Raw genomic sequence first — 7,388 nt, 5'->3', positions numbered from 1 at the left:
ATCAATTTTCGCGTTTTTTTGTAGGTAACAAGCTCAAAAACACTCAAAATATACCTTTTTGGTAATGTTTTTCTACTTCTTGATATTGGTTGGTTTGCATCCGTTTTAGCGTTTCTCTACGTAAAACACTGAGAAGACACGTTTTTAGTAATTTTTTTTTTGGTTTGCCATATAGAGTGAGTTCTTTATTATTTATCGTTTTGGTGCCTAACATGCAGAAAAACACTCAAAACACAGATTTCTGGTAAGGTCGTTTAATTTCCTCATATGGGAGGCTTTGCATGCACTTTATTGTTTGGTACATAACAGTCCGAATAAAAGCTAATATCAACTTTTTTATAAAAATCTCTTATCATATAATTGCCCTAATTTTTCCCAGAATTTTGGCATCTCGGTACCTATGGAGGTGAATGAAAAAAAAAAGAAAGATAGAAAATCTTTTTTTTATTTTTTTTATTTTTTTATTTCTTTCTAAATAACGAGTGTTATTTGTGGGTTTTAGCTTTTTGGTAGTTAAGAAACTTAAAAACACTCATAATACACGTTTCTCGTAATGTCCTTACGTTTCCCAAACATAAGGTTCTTTGCATGTATTTAAGCGTTTTTATAGATAACATTATCAAAAACACTCAAAATACATGTTTTTGGTAATGCTATTCTGTTTCTCAATAAAGTTTGTTTTCCATGCGTTTTAGCGGTTTGGTATGTATGGAGCTCAAAAACACATATTGGCAAATTCTTGGAAAAAGTTGGTTTTATTCCCATGTAATGTGATTGCCCTGCTTTTTAGTACTTCATTGCCTAACACGCTCAAAAATAATTAAAAGACACTTCTGATAATGTCATTTTTTTCGCTCATAAAGCTAGTTTCTTATGCTATTTTGGGTATTGCTAACTAGGAATATGAAAAACACTCAAAATACAGCATTTGCTAAGGTTGTTCTGTTTCTCAATTAAAATTGTTATTCATGAGTTTCAGCATTTTGGTATCTAAGAAACTTCTTTATATACACGAGTTTTTGCCTTTTTCTACGTAAAACACTGAAGAGATACATTTTCAGTAATTTTCTTTTGGATTCCCATATAGAGTGAGTTCTTTATTATTTATCATTTTGGTGCCTAACATGCTGAAAAACACTCAAAAGACAGATTTCTGGTAAAGTCGTTTTATTTCTTCATATAGGAGGCTTTGCATGCACTTTAGGGTTTGGTACATAACAGTCCGAAAAAAAAAGCTAAAATTAACTTTTTTGATAATATTCTTTTGTTCATATAATTTTCCTGAATTTTCCCAGAATTTTGGCATCTCGGTACCTATGAAGATGAAAAAAATTCCTATTTTTTGTTTTTATTTTCTAAATAAAGAGTGTTATTTGTTGGTTTTAGCTTTTTGGTACTTAAGGAACTTAAAAAAAAACACTCATAATGCACGTTTCTCGTAATGTCCTTTTCTTTCCCAAACATAATGTTCTTTGCATGTATTTAAGCGTTTTTTATAGATAAAATTATAAAAACACCCAAATTACATGTTTTTGGTTATGTTATTCTATTTCTCCATGAAGTTTGTTTTCCATGCGTTTTAACGGTTTGGTATATAAGAAGCTCAAAAACATTTAAATGCAAGTTCTTGGTAAAAATTGGTTTTATTCCAATGAATAGTGATTGCCCTGCTTTTTAGTGTTTTATTGCCTATCACGCTCAAAAACACTCAAAAGACATTTTTCTGGAAATGTCATGTTTTCCCACATAAATCTGGTTTCGCATGAAATTTGGGTTTTTGGTAACTAAGAATATGAAAAACAGTCAAAATGCACGAATTTGGTAAGGTTGTTCTATTTCTCAAGTAAGAGTGTTATTCATGACTTTCAGCATTTTGGTATCAAGGAAACTTCTCCATATACACGAGTTTTTGCGTTTTTTGCCTTGTTGTTCTTTTGAACTATAATACACTCATTATACACTTTTATAGCATTGTCCCTTTGTTTCCCAATATAGAGTGCTTTGTATCAATTTTAGCGTTTTTTTTGTAGGTAACAAGCTCAAAAACACTCAAAATATACCTTTTGTTAATGTTTTTTCTATTTCTTGATATTGGTTAGTTTGCATCCATTTTAGCGTTTTTCTACGTAAAACACTGGGAACACACGTTTTCAGTAATTTTGTTTTGGATTCCCATATGAAGTGAGTTGCTTATTATTGATCATTTTGGTGGTTAACATGCTGAAAACAATGAAAAGACAGATTTCTGGTAAGGTCGTTTCATTTCCTTATATAGGAGGGTTTGCATGCAGTTTAGGGTTTCGTACATAACAGTCCGAAAAAAAAAGCTAAAATCAACTTTTTTGATAATATTCTCTTATCATATAATTGCCTTGAATTTTCCCAGAATTTTGGCATTTCGGTACCTATGAAGATGAATAACAAAAAAAACAATTCTATTTTTTTTATTTTTTTATTTATTTATTTTTTTTTTTTTTTAAATAAAGAGTGGGTTTTAGATTTTTGGCACTTAAACTTAAAAACTCTCATAATATACGTTTCTCGTAATGTCCTTTTGTTTCCCAAACATGTATTTAAGCGTTTTTATAGATAACATGATCAAAAATATTCAAAATACATGTTTTAGGTAATTTTATTCTGTTTCACCATAAAGTGTATTTTGCATGCGATTTAGTGTTTTGGTATATAAGAAGCTCAAAAAGACTTAAAGGCAAGTTCTTATTAAAAATTGGTTTTATTCAAATGTAATGTGATTGCCCTGTTTTTTAATGCTTTATTGCCTATCAGGCTCAAAAACACTCAAAAGACTTTTCTGGTAATGTCATTTTTTTCTCACATAAAGCTGGTTTCGCATGCAATTTTGGGTTTTGGTAACTAAGAATGTGAAAAGCTCTCATAATACACGCATTTAGTAAGGTTGTTCTGTTTCTCAATTAGGAAGGTTATTCATGAGTTTCAGCATTTTGGTATCTAGGAAACTAAGGAAAACTAAACTAAACTAGGAAAATATCCATAAGTTTTTGCGTTTTTTGCCTTTTGGTTCTTTTGAACTATAAAACACTCATTATACACTTTTCTTGCAATGTCCTTTTATTTCCTAATATAGAGTGCTTTGCATCAATTTTCGCGTTTTTTGTAGGTAACAAGCTCAAAAAAACTCAAAATTTACCTTTTTGGTAATGTTTTTCTATTTTTTTTTAAATTGGTTGGTTTGCATCCGTTTTAGCGTTTTTCTACGTAAAACACTGAGAAGACACGTTTTCAGTAGTTTTGTTTGGATTCCCATATAGAGTGAGTTCCTTATTTATTTATCGTTTTGGTGCCTAACATTCTGAAAAACACTCAAAAGACAGATTTCTTTTAAGTTCGTTTAATTTCCTCATATAGAAGGCTTTGCATGCACTTTAGGGTTTGGTATATAACAGTCCAAAAAAAAACTAAAATTAACTTTTTTGATAATTTTCTTTTATCATATAATAGCTCGGAATTTTCCCAGAATTTTGGCATCTCGGTACCTATGAAGATGAATAACAAAAAAAAAGATCCTATTTTTTTATTTTTATTTATTTATTTTTCTAAATAATGAGTGTTATTTGTGGGTTTTAGCTTTTTGGTACTTAACGAACTAAAAAACACTCATAATACATATTTCTTGTAATGTCCTTTCGTTTCCCAAACATAAGGTTCTTTGCATGTATTTAAGCGTTTTTATAGAGAAAATGATCAAAAACACTCAAAATACATATTTTTGGTAATGTTATTGTTTCTCCATAAAAGGTGTTTTGCATGTGTTTTAGCGTTTTGGTATGTAATGAGCTCAAAAACACCTAAAGGCAAGTTCTTGGTAAAAGTTGGTTTTATTCCCATGTAATGTGATTGCTTTTTAGTGGTTTATTGCCTAACACGCTCAAAAACACTCGAAAGACATTTTCTGGTAATATATTTTTTTTTCCCACATAAAGCTAATTTCGCATGGTATTTGGGGTTTTGGTAACTAAGAATGTGAAAAACACTCAAAATACAGGCATTTAGTAAGGTTGTTCTGTTTCTTAATTAAAAGTGTTATTCATGAGATTCAGCATTTTGGTATGTAAGAAACTTCTTTATGTACACGAGTTTTTTTAGTTTTTTGCCTTGTAGTTCTTTTAAAACTATAAAACACTCATTATACACGTTTCTCGTAATATCCTTTTCTTTCCTAATATAGAGTGCGTTTCATCCATTTTCGCATTTTTTTTTGTAGGTGAAAAGCTCAAAAACACATCAAAATATGTCTTTTTGAAAATGTTATTCTATTTCTTCATATTGGTTGGTTTGCATCCGTTTTAGTGTTTTTCTACGTAAATCACTGAAAAGACACGTTTTCAGTAATATTGTTGAAATTGCTGGAAAAAACACTCAAAAGACAGGTTTCTGGTAAAGTCGAGTAATTTCTCCATATAGGTGGCTTTCCATGCACTTCATGGTTTGTTACATAACTCTGGAAAAAAGCTAAAGATATTTTTTTTAAATGAATTTTTTTTTACAAAATTTCCTTGAAATTTTCCAGAATTTTGGTACCTATGAAGATGAATAAATTTTTTTTTTTTCTCTATAAAGTGTTATTTGTGTGTTTTAGCTTTTTGGTACTTAAGGAATTTAAAAACACTCATAATACACGATTTTCTTAATGTCCTTTTCTTATACAAACATAGGGTTCTTTACATGTATTTAGGCGTTTTTATAAGTAACATGATCAAAAGCACTCAAAATACACATTTTTGGTAGTTATTCTGTTTCTCCATAAAGGGTGTTTTACATGCGTTTTAGCGTTTTGGTATGTAAGGAGTTAAAAAAACATTTAAAGGCAAGTTCTTCGTAAAAGTTAGTTTTATTCCCAAGTTATGTGATTTTTTTGCTTTTTAGTGCTTTGTTGCATATCACGCTCAAAAACACTTAAAAGACATTTTTTCTGTTAATGTCATTTAAGCGTTTTTATTGGTAACATGATCAAAAACACAATAAATACATGTTTTTGGTAATGTTATTCTGTTTCACCATAAAGTGTATTTTGCATGCGTTTTAGTGTTTTGTTATATAAGGAGCTCAAAATTGGTTTTATTCCAATGTAATGTGATTGCCCTCCTTTTTAGTGCTTTATTGCCTAACACACTCAAAAACACTCAAAAGACATTTTTTCTGGTAATGTCATTTTTTTCCCACATAAAGCTGGCTTCGCATGCAATTTGGGGTTTTGGTAACTAAGAATGTGAAAAGCACTCAAAATACACACATTTAGTAAGATTGTTCTGTTTCTCAATTAAGAGTGTTGTTCATGAGTTTTAGCATTTTGGTATCTACGAAACTTCTTCATATACACTAGTTTTTGCATTTTTTGCCTTGTGGTTCTTTTGAACTATAAAACACTCATTATACACTTTTCTTTCAATGTCCTTTTCTTTCCCATTATAGAGTGCTTTGCATCAATTTTCGTGTTTTTTATAGGTAACAAGCTCAAAAACACTCAAAATATACCTTTTTGGTAATGTTTTTCTATTTCTTTATATTGGTTTGTTTGCACCCGTTTTAGCGTTTTTTTTTACGTAAAACACTGAGAAGACACGTTTTCAGTAATTTTGTTTAGAATTCCCATATAGAGTGAGTTCTTTATTATTTATTGTTTTGGTGCCTAACATGCTGAACAGCACTCAAAAGAGAGATTTCTGATAAGGTCGTTTAATTTCCTCATATAAGAGGCTTTGCATGCACTTTAGGGTTTGGTAGATAACAGGCCGAAAATAAAGCTAAAATTAAATTTTTTGATAATATTCTTTTATCATATAATTGCCCTGAATTTTCCCAGAATTTTGGCATCTCGATACCTATGAAGATAAATAAAGAAAAATTAAAAATCCTATTTTTTTTATTTTTTTATTTATTTATTTATTTTTTCTCAATAAAGAGTGTTATTTGTGGGATTTACCTTTTTGGTACTTAAGGAACTTAAAAACACTCATAATACACGTTTCTCGTAATGTCCTTTCGTTTCCCAAACATAAGGTTCTTTGCATGTATTTAAGCGTTTTTATAGATAACATGATCAAAAACACTCAAAATACAAGGTTTTGGTAATGTTATTCTGTTTCTCCATAAAGTGTGTTTTGCATGCGTTTTAGCAGTTTTGTATATAAGGAGCTCAAAAACATTTAAAGGCAAGTTCTTGGTAAAAAAATATTTTTATTCTAATGTAATGTGATTGTCCTGCTTTTGAGTGCTTTATTACCTATCACGTTGAAAAACACTCAAAAGACACTTTTCTGGTAAAGTCTTTTTTTTTCCCCCACAAAGCTATTTTCGCATGTAATTTGGGGTTTTTGGTAACTAAGAATGTGAAAAGCACTCAAAATACACGCATTTAGTAAAGTTGTTCTGTTTCTCAATTAAGAGTGCTATTCATGAGTTTCAGCATTTTAGTATCTAGGAGACTTCTCCATATACACGAGTTTTTGCGTTTTTTGGCTTGTGGTTCTTTTGAACTATAAAACATTCATTATACACTTTTCTTGCAATGTCCCTTTGTTTCCCAATATAGAGTGCTTTGTATCAATTTTCGCGTTTTTTTGTAGGTAACAAGCTCAAAAACACTCAAAATATACCTTGTTGTTAATGTTTTTCTACTTCTTGATATTGGTTGGTTTGCATCCGTTTTAGCGTTTTTCTACGTAAAACACTGAGAAGACACGTTTTCAGTAACTTTGTTTTGGATTCCCATATAGAGTGAGTTCCTTATTATTTATCGTTTTGGTGCCTAACATGCTTAAAAACACAAAACACAGATTTTTGGTAAGGTCGTTTAATTTCCTCATATTGGAGGCTTTGCATGCACTTTAGGGTTTAGTACATAACAGTCCGAAAAAAAAAAAAAGCTGAAATTAACTTTTTTGATAATATTCTTTTATCGCATAATTGCCCTGAATTTTCCCAGAATTTTGTCATCTCGGTACCTATGAAGATGAATAACAAAAAAAAAAAAATCCTATTTATTTTATTTTTTGATTTTTTATTTTCTAAATAAAGAGTGTTATTTGTGAGTTTTAGCTTTTTGGTACTTAAGGAACTTATAAAAACACTCATAATACACGTTTCTCGTAATGTCCTTTTGTTTCCCAAACATAATGTTCTTTGCATGTACTTAAGCGTTTTTATAGATCACATGATCAAAAACACTCAAAATACATGCTTTTGGTAATATTATTCTGTTTCTCCATAAAGTTTGTTTTCCATGTGTTTTAGCGGTTTGGTATATAAGGGGTTAAAAAATACTTAAAGGCAAATTCTTCGTAAAAGTGATGAAATTATTCCTTTGAAAGTATTGATGGCTGATCTCTTTCTATAGGTGAGGGTTAGTG

This window comes from Scylla paramamosain, chromosome 8 (genome assembly GCF_035594125.1).
Source record: "Scylla paramamosain isolate STU-SP2022 chromosome 8, ASM3559412v1, whole genome shotgun sequence".
In the NCBI taxonomy this organism is placed as follows: domain Eukaryota; kingdom Metazoa; phylum Arthropoda; class Malacostraca; order Decapoda; family Portunidae; genus Scylla; species Scylla paramamosain.
The sequence above is the reverse complement of the archived record's forward strand: the minus strand, read 5'-3'. Positions refer to the sequence as shown.